The sequence below is a fragment of the Pleurodeles waltl genome, chromosome 2_2, assembly GCF_031143425.1.
Source record: "Pleurodeles waltl isolate 20211129_DDA chromosome 2_2, aPleWal1.hap1.20221129, whole genome shotgun sequence".
Taxonomy (NCBI): domain Eukaryota; kingdom Metazoa; phylum Chordata; class Amphibia; order Caudata; family Salamandridae; genus Pleurodeles; species Pleurodeles waltl.
Window position 1 is genome coordinate 598,614,233 of NC_090439.1, and position 19,222 is coordinate 598,633,454.

Genomic DNA, 19,222 nt, shown 5'->3' on the forward strand with positions numbered 1-19,222 from the left:
CCTATTGAGTTCAATCTTGTAGATTTCACTGCACCATTTTGTGGGCCTCCTAACACCGGAACGCCCCCCCTTTCATACATTATACCTGGCGCAGTCATAATGTGGCACAAGGGGGGGATAAAGTGGTGCAATGTGTGCATTGCACCACTTAGTAAATCTAGTGCGTCAGAAATTGCCTCATTGAGCCACATTAGCATAAAAAATTATGCTAATGTGGGCCAAGGTGGTGCTAGGGCCTTTTAAATCTGACCCTAAGTTTCTTGCAACACAAGGAGCAGAAGTTAGAGTTGGTGGTGGATGGGAAAACAACACAGACGATTAAAAGTAAATTAAAATAAGCTGTGTATGAGCAGTTAGGTCCATATTTATATTCTGTTTGTGCCGGATTTGCATCATTTTTTCACGCAAATCCAGCACAAACTTAACTCTATATCTATAGTTTGACTTAGACATGTCTAGCGTCAAAAGTATGGAGTTAACATAATTTTAAGGGTGAGTGAAACCACCTTGCATCAATGAGATGTAAGGTATGCATTCCCATCCAAAAAATGACTCAAACACCCTAGCACCATATTTATCCAACAGGGCAAAAATGACGCACGGGTGGGAGGCGGACCCAAAAATTGAGGCTATCCCTGATTTGCATTAAATTGTAATGCCTGGGTCAGGGCAGGCACTAAAACGAGGCAAACACACCACTACCTAAACAAAGCACACACAAGCAACATTACAGAACAAAAGGACTACATGGAGGTGCTACTGATGCAGTTTGCAAGACAACGCCAATCGCAAGACCAACTGCGGCAGCCACCACCACCCCAACGTGGCCCACAAAGGCAACGCAGAAGGCAGAAGAGACTTTTTAAGAAACAGAATAACCCTCCATGGCCTCAGGGAACCGGACATCATTCAGAGGTTTTGACTCAACTGGCAAGCCATACAGCAGCTTCTGTGCCATACTGAGCCACAACTTACAGTTAGCCTGCAGACACTACACAACAAACCACCAGTGACCAAGCTGCTAGCTGTCCTGCATATGTTGGCAAGTGGCTCTTTCCAGACAATGGGTGCCCTGGTCGCTGGGGTATCACAGCCCTCATTCTCGGCTTTCCTTCCCAAGGTGTTAGATGCCATAATCTCCCGCACACCCGCCACATCAGCTTCCCCAACACTCAGCAGAAGCAGCAGGAGATAAAACAGGGGTTTTATCAAATCCATGGCTTCCCGCATGTACTCGGTCCAATTGACTGCACCCATGTCCGGATCGTCCCACCTGCAGCAAAAAGCACCTATTCAGGAACAGAAAGTACACGCATTCTATCAATGTGCAGGCCATAGTTGACCACCAGGGATTGTTTACAAACATCTTGGTCAAGTATCCTGGGATTGTCCATGACTCAGTCATATTCCGGCACAGCAGGATCAATCAGAACTTCCAGGATGGACAATATGGCAATGGCTTTCTTGTCGGTAAGTCAATAAACCTAGCATTATACACACAGCACAACAACCCTGTAGGACACACAAGACATACACCACTACATTGACACATGGGCAGGGTGACACTGAGGTATGACACTGGTAGTTATGTTGTACACCCTGACACAATGGGATACACACCTCTGGACAAATGACAGCTGCCACAATCATTAGCTGTCACTCTAGAGCACCAAGGGACCAATGTCAAAGCCCACAGTGACAGTGACATGGTCTGCACTGTAAGTACAACTTGGAAGATGAACCAGTTACAATTACATTAGGCCACGTAGTCAATTGGCCACCCTCCCAAACAGTATGTAGCATGGAAGGGGTGTGCAATGTGTGTTGCAGCAGGTCTAACACCATGAGACATATAGCATGATGATGCTGACTCACATTTAGGTGACACGGAAATACTGAGGCAGTCCCAACATCATACACCACTCCTGGGGTGTCATTTGCAGGTTGCAATAAGGAAGTGGACTGTGCTATGAACACATATTGATGTCCCACTGATGCAAATTGCACACTGCTGCACACACTGAAAGAGCCAATTGTCCATCAAAATAGCATATGTACATGGAGATGGTCCTTCCTGCACAGATACATCCACCTCCACAAGGCAGTTAGCCAGGTTTCCTGGAGCAAGTTTGGTAGTGTAGGTGCACGGTTGCACATGAACTACTGGCAGAGGTAACAACAAAGGCTTGCCTAGAAACAAGTCACACATGGGACAATTGTGCATTGTCAATACTGAACATCTCAGTACTGCCAACCTATGAAGATATGTTGTGCATTGTCACCTACCCAATTCAAAGAGCCTCGGTGTCGCATTTAATCTGCAATGACATATGTCTAAATGGATGGGATGTCCAGGCCATGTAGTGCAACCATGTTACCACCACATTGAACCCATTGTATGTGTGGATGTATCATGTCCCCTCCAGTGAAAGCACACTGATACATATGGGAAACTATACAATGCATGGTATATACATACTGACCAACATTTAGGAAACCAAATCATAGATTCCAGTGCCATGAGCCAAACACAAGTGGTCATGTCCAACAACCCAGTGCTGAGAAGACCTCACAGAAGCCCAGGAACTCACACTTTACCACAAACACATATGAGTCACAGACAGTAAAAGATATCAACGGCCATTCTACATGACATTCCTGTTGCAAGCACTAACAAAATATTCCCTCCTAATATCTTTTGCAGAGGACCAGGGTTATGGAATCAAGCCATGGATCATGACTCCATTCCCCAACCCAAGCATAGCAGTAGAGCGTGCCTATAATGAGGCACATTGGAGGACACACACCATTGTGGAAAGGACTTTTGGCATCCTGAATTCCAGATTCAGGTGCCTGGACATCACAGAAGGCAGCTCCTATATGCCCCACACATTGTGTGTAAAATTATACTGACCTTTGTTATCCTGCACAGCATTTGAGTGAGGATGAACATCCCTTAATATATAAACCAGATCAAGAAATGCCTGAGGAGGAGGAGGATGGTGGCAGGGAAAATGAGGGGGAACAGCAGAACACAGCTGCAGGAATGCACCACAGACAGCAAACTGTAAACAGCATTTTCACTTTATAGTCACTCTACACACCTTGTTAAAATATGTAAATAAACACCATATTTGATCACACAATCTTGCTCTGGTGTCTTCATTCTCCATCACATGTACCTTAGGAATGTGAGCATTACCTCAGGGAGCATGGTGCAAATACAAATCTGACTACGTCTGATGCAATGATTGTACAGAAACCACCACACACATAACACAAAGACTCATCTCTTGAATGTCACAAATGACAGACACAATCAATGGACAACAACATATGAGTCACATCCATGTTGCCAACATTGTCAACTGTAACACATGACACACAACTATGACATCTCCAATCATATATTAAATAAGGGCCCTATACGTGAGGCAGTGGATGTGAAATATCAAAGTACAGGAATGTATGAACAGACCCCTGACATTACTAAGTGTGGATCTTGAAATGTCTGCAAGGAGCTTGTGTGACAAGGGGGGGGGCATCATTTGTGACAATGGTTAACATGATTGTCCCAGGTATGACAAGCAATGTTCGCAATACTTGCCCTGCACAGTCCATCCCTAGAAATCAGTCCTGGTACTGCCATGGAGTCCAATCGTGACACAGGGTACACATGCCCACTGACTTGGACTGGACACTTCTGTGGAATGCACATCTGAAAATATGTGAACACATGCAGCTAGGGCAGCAGGTCCACCACAGCAACACAAGTAACATAGCTAATTCTAAAGAGTCAATCTGACGTGTACAAAACATTTTATGGGTGGAATTTAGGCACAGTGTTTCAAACACAGTACGTACCAAACATGTACAAATGTCAGACATTTGTGTAGTCCACACACGTCACCATGAACTCTTAACCTACAATTAGTGACATATGAGGGGTAACATATCCTACATAGCACTCATCAACCATCCTCAATGATGCCTGCGTTGTGTTTGTCATCTGAAATGTAATGTCCCCTAAGTCAAACAACTACACACATCACATGAGTAAACACATTTCACAAACACATACCATGACTGTTGTAGATCACTGACTGGCATCAAATGTAGATACACATTTGGCACACAGTCATACATATGTATGACGTCCAAAGTATTGTATGCTGTTCCTTCAGAAACACACATATCGATGTTACAGACCATTCACACCCAAATCACAAAGCTGCATGCTCTACCACATGTGGCCATACACTATATTACACACTATATTACACACTGCAGACCATACCATCCTATCTTCATGTTGATACAGGGTGCATCCATGTTAAATAATAGAAAATCATGCAATCACAGATAGAGTAAAAAATGTTGACGCTAATGCGTCAAAAACACCCACAAATGCAAACTACCCCTACATGGGTCCTTACTGTGAATTCCACCTGTGCACCACACTTATGCGGATATCCAATGAACTTGAAGTGTACAGCTAACGCGTTGTATATTGCCGTACATGTAGGTAATGTGTTGAAAATATTCACGCAAACATTGCATGCATCAAAGAAATACAAGCATGACATAAAACGTGTTGCAAGGGGACAGGAAGGGATGTAATAGGAAATCCTGTTTACAGGCATGGTACAGTGGGTGTACTTTCACTTTCACTTTACAGTATGTGCATTTGTGGACTGTGTGGCTGTGTCTCAGTCTTGCTGGTGTGTTGATTGCGAATATTGTATCTTGTGGTGTCTCTCTTGTTGTGTCTGTCGTGAAATCTCTTTGTTACTTATACCAGTGTATGTGATTTTGTGTGGATTAGTGTATTTAATACTGTAGTTGTACTGTATTTGTACTGTCGGGTGTCAGTCTGGGTGTTAGATTAGTTGGGTTAGTTGGGGTTCTAAAGTATGGGCAGTAAGTTTCCTTTTTTCTCATTTCTTTTTTTTCTTCAATATTTACCGTTTGAAATCGTGGTTGAGGGACATGTCAGGAAGGGTGGGGCTGACATGGATGGAGGGGGAGGGGCTTGGGGCTTTGTGTGGCTGGTGTGCCACTTCCTACCCATGATGTTCAAGATGGGTGGCAGGGTGAAACAGGGGTATCACACAGAGGCGAGGCGGCTGCTGTGGGGCAAGGTACTCCACCACCTGGAGAGGGTGTACCATACCAGCCGGAATGAGAACCAGCTAAAGCATTACTGGGCTGACTTACTGCCCAGAGAGCAGGATCTGCTGGACCACCTGGGTGTGGTGATGGGTGGCCCTGTTGGTGAGTATCACATTGACATATATGAACAATAGAATGCTCCTGAGTGACAGTAGCAGATGTGTTGGCGTGATAAATGCAATGTTTGTGGCCATGTGGAATTCAGCCAGAACGTGTGTTAGTGTCCCAGTAGTGAGATGGAGTCCACATGTCTATACATGTTAACAATGCAGGTCAGAGGGTTGTTGAGTCATGTATTACTATCACTTAGGGCCATATGTATAAAGCTCTTTTTTATCGTCGCAAACAGTCCAGTTTGCAGAACTGGGCCATTTGTAACAAGAAAAAAGCTTTTTCCAATGCACAAATCCAATTTTGCCATTCAGTAATCACATTACCGAATTGCAAAAAGGGTTTGCCAGTCGCATTTAGGAAGGGGAGTTCTCTTCCTAATTGCGAGTTGCCGTCCAATGTATGATTGTTTTGTGACCGTGAATGCCGCCACAAAAAAATTGCCGTTAACACCAGTTTCAAGCTTGTTTTCGCCCATTCACAAAAGGGAAGGAGTCCCTATGGGACCCTTTCCCCTTTGTGAATGCATGCAAAAACATTGGTTCGGAGCAGGCAGTGGTCCCAGGGACCACTGCCTGCTCTGAAAAAATGAACAGAAAAGTTATCATTTTTGTTTCCCACATGCATTCCGTTTCCTTTAATGAAAAGGCGCTGCATTTCAAAAAAATGAATACTGCTTTATTTAAAAGCAATCACAGACATGGTGGTCGGCTGACCCTAGCAGGCCACCATCCCTCTGAGTGCCGCCATTCCCAATGGGTTTGCAAATTGAGACCTACCTCATGAATGTTCATGAGGTAGGTCATTTCCTACCCCATTGCGAATTGCAAACAGTGTCATTGACCGTGTTGTACATCAGGTTTTGCGAGTCACAAATTGCGAGTTGCTAAGTCTCGCAATTTGCGACTCACAAAACCTGGTCTTCATACATGTGGCCTTTACTCACACATTTTAGGTGCCATGGCAACACCTGTGCCCATGCATCCTATCAATGATGATAAGCAAAACACCTACAGCATACCATATTTCACTGGATCCTGACAGCAAAGTGGGCAATCCATGTTTAGCGCTACATTGTTATCATTACACACACACGATCCCTGCCATTATGTTGGCAAAGGGGGCATAACCGCCTTAGGGGACACTGCCAATGGGGAATTTGTTACCAACTAACAACTGTGCGACATCCGTCATGGACCACTGAACACATGATAAATGCAGACTGAAAAATGAGCCACATGTCCATCACACAGTAACTCAGTGTGCCTTGATGCATTTGTATTGCAGTGCACCAGGGAAGTGCCATGGATTTTTCACCCAAATACAAATCATGCCTTGGAGTACCATCTTTAATGGATTAGTCACATATGGTTTTTGTAGGGTTTAGCACCACCTGATTGTTAGGCCCAGCGTATGTGTGCAGATGTGTGGCTCTCAATCACCAGAGTGTCAGTGTCAATGTGAGTTTGCAGTGGTATGACTGTTGCACTGTCTTCATGTAGGATCACTAGCTCCCTCATGTAAAATGTTACACACTGTGATATGTTGTCCATTAGTATGTACAGGGATATGACATTGAGCAAATATTTCCATCCATGTCTTACAGGTGGGCCTTCCCCCATACCATCAGAGAAGTGGCAAGATTTCAGGACCCAGATGTATCCAGTAAGTGTGATAGTGTCTGTCCCGTGTAGTGATTGCGGCTGTTGTGTGAGAGACTCTTATGTGTTGCACTCACTGCAAGATATGATGAGCTGGCATGTGATCAGATATCTAAGTAGGCTGGATGGTGACATTGTGTCTCATGCAAGGGTTACCGATTCACAAGCAGAGAGTCATATCGTGGAAATCTTGTGCTGCGCAATAGGCAACAGTGTGTGAACAAGGTGATTAGTAGCCACATGTAGGCCCACATGTGACTTGGAAGTGCACCAGTGTCAGTATATTGGCACTGGGCCATACCCTCATTCTCACAACACAGTGATGCACCAGTTTGCCACACAAATTGCTGCATCCCTGTATTGTAATGTACATGTAGGACTGGGTGGGTAACTGTTCCAAGTTGTACTCCATTAACTTGATACTTATGTGGTATGTAACAGGTGTGCATGCAGGTCAAGGCTAGACGTGCGCTGGCATCAGTGTGGGTGTTTTGGGAATTGTGTTGGCAGATCAGGTGTTGATGGGTGTCTATACCTGGACACATGAATGTAGATGTGAATGATCTGTGGGTACCTTATTCCTAGATGGCAGCCCTCCTCACATGTGTTCCACTCCCTAAATCCATGTATAAGTTGACATGCCTTCGTGGTTGACCTGGACAGTTGTGATAATGTATTGCATGCCCATCCCCCTGAGGCACCGGGAGAGGGGAACAGCATATATGTAGGTAGATGTGATGGTCACAGTGTAGATGACAGTCATCTCATTCAGGCTTGCATGTTTCCCAATCAACACTGACCCCATTATGATTAGCAACTGCATACCATACTCCCAATTACATCTACTAGTTACTGGTGTTGTGTGCTTTGAAGTTGACTCAGATGATGAAGATTAGTGGGCCTGGCCCATGTGAAAGTAGTTACTGCCATTGTATTGTGACACATTGCACTGAATCAATGCACAGATTACTTTATTTGGTCCAACTCTTGTTGTGTTTTGCTTTGGTGTCAAAGACACGATGGATAGGCAGCGTTGCCATTACATTCATCAGGGACATTGTATTATCTGGACTGTGATTCGGAGTGCATGTGCAAATCGAGGCAGAGTGTTAGAGTATCATCTGTACATACATCACACAATGTTGACACTGATGGTTGCCTGTCTCAGTTTTACAGCTGCTAACATGGATGTTGCGAAACTCAGGGCGTTCCAGAAGAAGGCAGTGTGATATCGCCACATATTGGATGTGGAGTCTGGGTACCGCAAGATGGCACAACGCTATTGAAACGAGTGAGCCACTGGGGAATGGCGGGCATTCAGCCAAAGGGGACCCACATTGCGCCAAAAAGAGTGGATCGAGCACCACAACTACACAGGGGAGCACAGCCTCCACTGTCACATCTGCCCCACCTGCAGCACCATCAGCATCGGCACCACAGCCCACCACACCTGCTGCAATGGACGTGTCAGCAATAAAGGAGCTCCACACGGACATGAAACAGGTCCTCAAAAAGCTGGACAGCCTACAGATGGAGGTGGACCACAATACAAAGAGACTGAAGGCCATCAAGAGGACAGTCAAGACGGCCAACCTCTTAACTGATGCCTCCCTTCACCCCTAGTTCAGTACCGTCCCTCCTCATTCCTTATCATGCTTTGTAGTGGGTTTAAGGGGGTTAGTAATAGGTTAGAGTACGGTAGTTGTTTAGATAGGATAAGTAGGTTTGGGGGTGGGTTTTCATATTATTACATGTTAGTTTGTGGGTGGGTGTGTGGGGGTTAATGTTGGGGTATTTGTGTATAAAAATCTATATATAATTAAAAAAATATATATGTATATATGTATATATATATATATATATATATATATATATATACAGATATATATATACACATATATATATATATATATATATATATATATATATATATATATATATATATATATATATATATATATGTTTGAGATTAGATAGTGTATGTTTAGGTTAGTATATGTTGTCCTGCTTGTGTCTTGTGATATAAAGGGGGTGTTGGGCCAATGTTTAGAGTGTGTTGTTAAATGTGGTAAGTACGCTTAGCAGAGGGTAGTTAGGGTCAGTTGTGGGTAATGTATAGGTAGGATAGATTAGGTTAAGATATGTGCTTATCATAGTTTTCAGTTCACGTTTCTAAATATATAATAAAACTTTGGGTACTCTCTTAGCGCATGTGTCATATGCTTGGGGCTCAGAGTCTTTGCATGAGTGTGCAGTGCCAATTGTCTGTTGGCCTGGGGATTCCATCCTGCATCCAGATCCCTCTCTTGACATGTTCATTCCCACTTCCAACTGAGCTGTCACATTGGCAGCTACAACAAATCTACTTCTCAATGCATCTGCCATCCAATGTACCCACCACTCAAGGTGACTATGATTCCTAAGTATTGGACAGGGAGGTGTGCTTTCTAAGCTGTCATTGTTTGAGTCCTGTGTTGGAATGTTAGGTACTGTGGGACGTCTGCCTGCAGCCTGAAGTTCATGTCAACACTGCTAAACTGAGCTGTGCCAATTTCAGATGAGGTCAAGTATAACTATTTCACACCAATGTGTTTCTGCACTCTTGTACTGACACTCTGTGACTATAGACATGGTACACACATTACAAATCTACAGCAAAGCAGATGTGTCACATTACACAGAGACAAAGTGGTTGTGTAGGTGCAATTTATTTTAAAGTGCTGTAGTGCAATATTTACATTGTCCAGGTCTGTGACCCCATTAGTGTAAACCATTCTATTGTGACACAACACAAGTGCAGAGTTGAGGGACATGTCATTGGACATGCTGGGGTGAAGTGTCATTCAGTGCAGGGGAACATTAATTGCCAATGGAGTAGTGAGAGACAATTGCAGTCCATAGTGGAAAGGTTAACAGTGTGTCGGTGAAGAGTGCATGTCAACAACTGTAGCAACACTGGCATGTTGTCAAGCACAGGACAATGGGAAATCACTGCCCATGTGACATGGCCTGGTGCTACCAGGTACTCCTACAGGTGAAGATGATCTATTCCACATCTTCATCCTCTGATGTGTGTGTTGTCTCCTCTGCCCTTGATTGTGGTGATGGGGTAAAGGGGGGCCACACACACTTCAGTGGTTTGAGAAGTGGACAGCAAATTCCCGGCAGCTGCCATCTGTGGAGTTACATATGGCATCACTGCAGCAAGGAGGAGCTGCTGATTATTGAGTATGGCAGCAACATCCCTGTGGTAGGCAGCCATGTCTGCCTTGAGGGAGGCCAGTTCCCAGTGCATGGAGTCCTGCTTGTTGTCATGCATGCAGCAGCAAGATTGGGAGGGCAGGTGTTTTGTCAACTCCCTCACCGCAGTAGTTAGGTCCCTCACACACTGTTGGACTCCATGCAGTGGGGATTATGTGCCTTGTTTGGCTGCTGTCTGTTTAGTGGCCATTATGATGCACATGCACATACCCTCAAGGCCGGCTGCCATTACTTGCATCCCCACCCACACCTCCTTGGCAAGCTTCCGGTGGACTCCCACTACTGTCCTCTCAAAGGTGGTCCCTGTGTCGTCAGAGTCCTCAGCTGTGTATGAGCTGGCAGGTCGTACTATTGGGGTGGTTGGTTGGTCCTCTGGGATGGCTGCTACACGAATGCTCCTCCTTGCAACTGGAGGTGATGTCTGGAGGATTTCCAGGGCATCTTGGAGGGTTTCCTGGCTGACAGTTTTCAGCTGGTCATCCAGGTCATTAGGGTAGTCCAAGACAGGCAGATCCACATGAGAGCCATCGTCCTCTGCAAAGATATTGTACAATTAGTGTGTCTGTGTTGTGGCAGTTGAAATGTGACATCACTGACTTCCAATTGGTGGTGCATTGTCATCTTGGTTCCCATACATTGTTCCTGTCCTTAATGTTTGCAGTCTCTCAGCCCTATGCCCCACCTGCATGTCACAGGTAGGGAAGGACAGTTTGCGCAATTGTCTGCATCACATCTTCTACGTGTGGTTCTATCCAATTTGTGGATTGACACCTTCTTGTATACATCAACCCTCCCTCTGGTCCATTTGCATGGTGAGGCCTTGCAATGAGTGTTGGTGTGCTGATGCCACAGCACCCCACATGACAATATGGCCCTGTCCCAGTCTTTCATTTATCACATACACCTCTGCGGTGCTGAGACCTAGCACCACCCATGCATGGCATTGCCAGGTCGACAATGCATTTCGTACCATTGCTAGTTCCACATGTTGATGTTTGCGTATGTGTGCTACATTCCATTGTACTGATGGACCTGGCAGAGTTCCATTTCCTTTTGTGACTGTGCAGTTGTGTTCGCCTTTCCACACACATATGTCCTCCCCCCTTCAATGCAGTTGTCTTTGCACTATGATACCTGAGATGTGGCATGGTGGCATTGCAGCTAATGTGACACATGCACAGGGGTAAACCCAGGGTTGACCAGCATGGGTATAAGATTACTGTTGTGTACATCATTATGTATGTGACAGTGTCTGATGGTTATTGAGTCTATGGACATGACCAGTTGACAGGAGTTGCACTTGGATAGGAATTGATGGGGATTGCTCACGTAGTCACACTGAATCCTCATTTTGAGTGCGTTTGTTCTATGGGCACCTAACTGCCATTTCCTAAATGTCCAACGCCAAAGGCACAGGTAGTAGTAGCAACTGTTGTCAGTGGGGAATGCTCCTTGGGCCAATGCCTGACACTAGGCATTTTCCTATAGTTTACATTCTGACAATACCAGCTGTCCTGTGACACTAGACCAGTTTTACATTCCACCCTACCCTCCTGGTCTGCTTCAGCATTTCCACCAGCCTTGGCATGGTGGTGTACCCCCATGCAAAGGTTGTTGGTGTTGTGTTGTGCTGTGCCCCTGGAGACCCTTGCACTGCCCATGCAGCTTGCATGGGCAGTGCAGGGGGTCCCAAGCCCTGCCTCTGTGCCCTTTCCACTGCCTGATTAGCAGGGCTAACATGAATTGTGTAGTAGCTCTGTGCCTCCCCCTTCTTGCACTTGCCATTTTGGCATTTTTGTCCCCCATGCAACTTACCCTGCATATGTGTTGTTTCCTGGGAGTCTGTGCTGTCTTGTACTGTGATAACAGTGACAATTTCCTTCGGGATTACCGCTGCAACCATCTCCTCCATCTCGTCCAGGACCTCTTGTGGTGCTGGACTCCCACCACCAGTCTGCAGTGCTGCCTTCCTGTTCCTTGCCATTTTCTCCTTTGTCCTCCGCTTGCAGTCATGCCAGCGTTTCTTGCACTCAGTGACAGTTCTCCTGACCTCTGCCACACTGTTAATCTTGTCCACAATCTTATGCCAAATTGCCTCTCTACTTCCACTTGGCAATTTAGAGGTGATGAAGAGTTGACGTTGGTGCTCCGTCACCTCTCTCATCACTATTTCATGCTCCTCTGCACTGAAACTACACTTCCTCTTTTTCTCGTCTCTCCCCTGCGTCTTGTCCTGGCTGGTTCCTGGTTGTCTGGGGTCACCCTGGGGTCTCTCCTGGCTTTGTGGATCCATCTTGCCTCTCCTTTGCACTGTTTGCTCCATTAGCATCACTTTTTTTACGCTATTGCGACAAGGCACAATGGTTAGCTTCAGGAAAAATGACTCTAACCTATTCGTAGCACCACCCAGCCTCATATTATAAAATGTCGCCCAGGTGGCGTTAAAAAATTGTGCTAGCCAGCACTAAACTTTTTGACGCAAAACTGCGTTGGTGCGGTTTTGCGTCAAAAAGTATAAATCTGCCCCTTAGTTCTTAAAAGCATGCCGGTGTGAGTTACAGTTGAGTAAAGTAGTTCATCAAAATGAAAAAAAAACAATGAAACCTTTATGGTGCAACAAACAAATGTAGAGAAATCCCTACAGTGTATTAGTGACACAATAGAATAGTGGCATATGTATGGGCCTGATTTAGAGATTGGCGGAGGGGGTTACTCTGTCAAACACTTTATGGATCGTAGTACGGAGGACAGGATATCCATAACATTTGTAACGTAGTAACCCATCTGCCAAACTCTAAATTAGGCCCTTAATGTGTTGTAGGGCTGGGTGTAGTGACAGGCCATGTACTACTGTCCCAGGTGTAGCAAAATGACTGGTAATGCTGACTGTATGAGAGAAAGGAAGAATAAAATGAAATAAATGCAATTGAGATCAGGTTTCATCTAAGTTTAATCCATCAATTCTTTTGTTCACCACACCACCCCAGTTTGAAACCAGCCATGTGCAACTCAGTCTTGACCCTGTTCCCTATGGGAGCATTCCAGCCTGAACCACCGGGCCAGGTCCTCCCTAGACCAGAAACAAGCCTCCTGGGATGCGTTTCAGGGTATCATCCTTCACCAGACAGTTTAGGTTGAATCGAGTGGCATCGTAAGCCTGGGACTCATGTCTGGGTATACCAGGCGCACTTATGGCGACAAAAGTAAACAAACACAAATGATGGACGGAATGCAGAACCAATCAAACATGCACCCCCAATCACAAATCTGGGTTTAATCCATCAACTTGTTTGCTCACCAAGCCACCCCAGCTTGGACCCAGCCATATGCAAATCACTCTTGACCCTGTTCCCCATGGGAACAGTCCAACCTAAACTGCCTTGCAGGGTCCTCCCTAGACCTGAAACAAGCATCCTGGGACCTGTTTTAGGGTATCCCCCTTTATCAGCCAGTCTAGCTTGAATCCAGTGGCATAGTGATCCCGGGTCCCACATCTGTTCACACCTGGTGCAATTATAGCAACAAAAATAAATAAACAAAAATGATGAACGGAATGCAGAACCAATCAAACATTCTCCCCAATCACAGACCTGGGTTTAATCCATCAATTATTTTGCTCACCACCCCAGTTTGGATCCAGCCATATGCAAATCAGTCTTGACCCTGTTCCCCATGGGAACAGTCCAGCCTAAGCTACCAGGAAAGGTTTTCCTTAAACCAGAAACAAGCATCCTGGGACCAGTTTCAGAGTATCACTCTTCATCAGCTAGGCTAGCTTCAATCCAGTGGCGTAGTGAGCCCGGGACCCATGTCTGGGCATACCCGGCACACTTACGGTGATAAAAGTAAACAAACACAAATGATTGACGGAATGTGGAACCAATCAAACATTCACCCCCAGTCACAGATCTAGGTTTAATCCATCAATTCTTTTGCTCACCACCCCAGCCAGAGTCAAGACTGATTTGCATATGGCTGGATCCAAACTGGAATGGCATGGGTAATGGGAAGGGCATGGGTAAAAATGAAGTTAGATCCAGATCTCTGTACTGGGGGGGGGGGGGGGGCGAATGTTTGACTTTGTTCAGCATTCCGTTCATCACTTGTTCTTTTTGCATTTGTCGCCCTAAGTGGGAAGGGTATGCCCAGACGTGGGTCCCATGCTCCTCATGCCACTGGATTCTAGCTAGACTGGCTGAGAAGGGATGATGTCCTGAAATTGTTACCAGTATGCTTGCTTACAGTCCAGGGAAGACTTAGCCTGGAAGTTTGGGCTGGACTGTTCTCATGGAGAACAGGGTCAAGACTGATTTGCATATAGCAGGATCTAAACTGGAATGGCATGGGTAGCCAAAAGATGATAGATTTAGGTCCAGATCACTGTACTGGGGGTGAATGTTTGACATTGTTCAGCATTCTATCCATCATTTGTTCTTTTTGCATTTAGAGTAACTGTGATAGTGGTAGCCATCTTTCTGTTCGTTGCTAAGCACTGCTACCAAGGCTGTGACTTTTCTGAGGTATAAGCTTTGCTTTCATGCCTGGCTTGATAAGCAACAATTTTGAATAGCTTGCTCAGCACTGAAAGGTTACATTCCTGTAGCTGTTTGAAGGAAGTTTGTACACTGTCCTGTGACTTCATATCTTGCACCTGCATAACGTCTCTGTTTCCATCTCATCACATGCTCTCCATTGGATCTCTATTAATGAAAGCATAAACAATCTGCTTTGGCTCTGCTTGGATAGGATTTATGTTAATGGGATCCTAGGGGATAGCCTTGTCCGTGACGATGATTTACAGACTGTTTAATTTTTGGTTACTAAACACTTGCAGACTTTAAATTGGTGTACACCCAGATTTTCTTTAACTATTCCTACTGATACTATGGTTTCACAGAACTATTCACATCTTCTGTTGTGTGCATATTGTGTACCTACCTCCCCGGAATTAGCTCACATTGGCCAGAGAGTGTATAGTTGGCAGGTCGTATCAACCCAGGGTCACCATTTTGATTGGCTGAAAGAAGAAAACCTAACTCCTGAAAGGAAAGTAGAGTAGCTAGTAGGAGCTGTAGTGAAGTGCGGTTGGGAGATGAGGATGTTGGGCCAAGATAGGGCTCAAGGCACCTTTAAGGTCCAAGCAGGGCCCAAACAGACACAATTACAAAACAGACTCTATAATGGGGATGGGAGGCTGATTGTGCATATTCTGATTCTACACAGGCCACCTTCATGGGACACTAGTTCCCATGATAGCAGGGTGGTAAGGGAGCTGTGTACATACCTTGACTTGCACATGGTATTGGTTAGAAATAAAATCTTAGATTTGTCATTGGGCAAATTAGGATACAGGATGTGGCGATAGTAGGGTGTGCAAAGCACACCTGCAATGTTTCCTTGATGTAATTGGACTGGGGGTGCCTGGCCAGGACCTCATTAATAAAGGTGATTTGGTCCAGCCACTGGTAAGGGTGTACATATGCCCTGTTGTGCACTGTAGTTTGTGTAATCAGCTCAGTCTGAATGATATACACTCTAGGATGGAGAAGGGAATAAGTATAGGGCCTCATTATGAACATGGCGGTCCGTTCCGCTCTGGCAATAGAAATCGTCAACAAAGGAGTGGGCCGGACCACCAAATAATAAACCAAATGAAACACAGGCATCCCGCGAACCACCCACCGCCAGGAGAGGAGTACCGCCGACGACGGCACAGTCCGCCTACAGGCCGTCGGAAAGGCCCAACCCGCCCATCAAATTATGAACCCCACCATTCCGCCGCCAGTTCCGGGGGGAAACCACCACCACACAAAGCCAGGTGGAAATGAACCAAATATAAGGAACCACGCACCGGAGTCCCACAGAACCTGCTGCGGCAGCCATGGATAGAGAGCTGGAGATCATGCGAGCCCCGCTCCTTGCCATATACCTCCACGACCAAGACCGCCAACGAAGACAACGACGACAAGTACTGCAACCTACGAAACAAGGGAGGAAATGGCACAGTTATATACCCACCCATGCCACCCACCCTTCAACGCCCCCCCAACCCTTTACAGCAGCACAAGTCATACACCCCACAGCAAGAGGTACTTGCCCGACATAAGGCCAAGCCAACATGACCATAGTACATACAAATGCCCCACACCCATAACAAATTAAACAAAAGACCAGGGTTCAACAGCGTGCAGCCCAAACACAGGCCACGCAGAAACTTTAATATGAAGCTCAACGAGCCAAACAGTCTAAACAGGGCCAATGGCCAGTCCGTGTGTTGACAATTGCAATGGGCCACAACGGGCCTAACCTGACTCCCACAAGTGCATGGTACTCCACCTCTTGGGGCACCATATGGGCATCCTGCCACCTCACGGAAGGGGGGCAGGGGACGGTGGAGGTGAGGATTTTCGACGGGGGTGGGCCTTTGACTTTCGTTTGGAAGGTGGAGGGGGGTGGGCTTGTCCTTTGAAGGGGGTAGGGGCTGTTAGGAACGGGTGGCGCTAGAAGGCCTAGGCTCAGTCCGGGCCTTTTTCCTATCTGGAGAAGGGGCACAGGAATGTGAAGGGCAGATAGGGGTGGGCTGTGATGTGGAAGGAGCGGAAAGGGCAAGGATGTGGGCACGTTTGGGGACAAGACGGGGTGGGCCAGTGGGTTGGAAGAGGTCAGCACAGGAGAAGAATAGTTTCTTTGGAGCTATTGGGGTGGGCGTGGATGAGGGCATGGGAGTGGAGGCAGAGGGAGTGGATGTATGTGGTGTAGTGGTGCGTGTAGTGGGTGCAGGTGCCTGCTCAGTATGCTGTTGTGTGGTGGATGTCTGATGGGTGGGTGTCTTGGTGCGTTTGTGTGTTTTTGGAGGGGTGGACACAGTGGAAGAAGACAGACAGCTAGTGTGGATGTATGTTGTGTGGGTGTCTGCAAGTCTGGTGAGTGCGCTGCATGTGTTGATTACAGTAGTGGTGGTGAGTGCAGGTGTGGTGTATGGGATACATGTATGGCTGTCTGCTATTGTGGTGAGTGCAGGAAGAGGAGCAGCAACAGTGAGTGAAGGTGCAGTGCATGAGGGTGTGCATGTAGAGGGGACAGACAGGGAGGTGGAAGAGGTGGGCACACTGGGGGAAGTGGACCTTGTTGTGTGTGCAGGTGTCTGTGGGCTGTGTGAATGCTTGTGATGAGAGGTGTGGTGCTTGTGTTTTGAGGTGTGCTTCTTGTGTGCTGATGTGCTTTTCTGGGTGTCTGAATGCGTGCCTTGGACAGGTGAAGGGAGTGGGGTCCTGGAAGGGGTAGAGGAGGTTGGAGGGGGGACGGAATGGCCAGGGAAACTGGCTGCTGTCCAAGAGGAGGTCAGAGCCTGAAAAGATCTCTGTAGGGCAGACACGGCACCGTGAATGCCATCCAGATAGGCATTAGTCTGCTGCATCTCTGATGCTAGCCCCTGGAGGGCATTGACGATGCTTGTCTGCCCTACAGAGATGGTTCTCAGGAGGTCAATAGCCTCCTCTGTGAGGGCAGCAGGGCTGACTGGGGCAGGGGAGGAGGTGCCTGGGGCGAAGGAGACACCCACCTTTCTGGGTGGGCGAGCACGGGCAACTTGGTGGGGAGCAGAAGGGAGGGCGGTGATGGAAGGGGGGGGTGGTGGAAGATGTCACGGTAGTGGTGGGTGCACTAGGGTCCGCCACCGCCGAGGAGCCCCCATCGGAGGAGGTATCGGAGTCACTACCTCCTGTGGTAGTAGCCTCCCCCATGGAACTCCCCTCGCCCTCACACCCACTGGTCCCCTGGGTGTCTGTTGTCTTTGCCTCAGAGGATCCGTGGGCCGCTGCCTCTCCACTTGCCGCTGCCTCAGCTCCCTTGCCTGATGTTGATGCTGTACCAAACCAACACAAGAGAACAGGGATGGGGAGACAAAACAGGAGAGACACTTGTAAATAGCTGAATACAGGTGCATAATGGGCAGACTTACACCCACCCAGAAGACACACCCAACAGGTCTACACCCATGCCCTGGACTACCTAAGGAGGTGACGTATGGGAGACCTGACAAAGACACCCCTACACCCTTTGGAGAGCATAAAGTAGATGGACACCAGTCAAAGTCCCTGCCTCTAAGCAGCACGAACCCTAATGCACACCCAGACATCCTTCCAGACTGAAGTATGTGAAATGAGTACTCACCCTCTTGTGACTGCTGTGCAGCCTTCAAGCGCCATCCAGGTCTGGTTATGCCACCTCCAGGATCCGTCGCATGAGGGGCATCAGTGCCCGACGGGCACCGCTTCCACGTTGGGAGGACTTCCCCAGCTGGGCTTCAGTGATCTTTCGCGCCCAGCGCCTCAGTTCCTCCCACCTCTTTCTACAGTGGGTGCTCCGCCCGTTGTAGACCCCCAATGTCCGCACCTCCTTGGCGATGGCATGCCAATGTGCCCTCTTCTGGTGGGCGCTGACCTAAAAGGGCAACACAGAAATGGAACACAGAGGTCAGGCACTTGCACGATAGGAGCAGCTGGCTAATCGTCCACTATGGGACGGGCAGTACTCTCAGACTTACAGGACAGTCGCACGCAGCATGCCATGCACCATGGCCCATGCAGGCTCAGAGGTGCTCACATATGTCCAATCAACCTCATCCATTACCCACACATAGTGTGCCACCAACCCAGACTTACCTGTACCTCTGGCCATCCGTAAAGTTTCGCGTACAGGGGCAGGACCCCGTCAACTAGCTTCTCCAGTTCCTCCTGGGTGAAGGCCGGGGCCCTTTCCCCTGTAATACGAGGCACATCCATAGCCAGAGGCAGGCCACAGCAGTAAACAGAGTGGAGTACCTGTCCGCACGAGATCAGGGAGTCAAGTGATCAAATGATGACAAACGTGTGTACGTTCCGCGGCGGTATGCACCTTCACCACCGGCGACAATCATGATACGCCAGGATTCCCCATTGGCATCCATGTTAGACAATGAGGGTGTGAACAGCGGTAAACACCGCCTTACGCTGTGACGTCAACCGCTAGCGGTATGA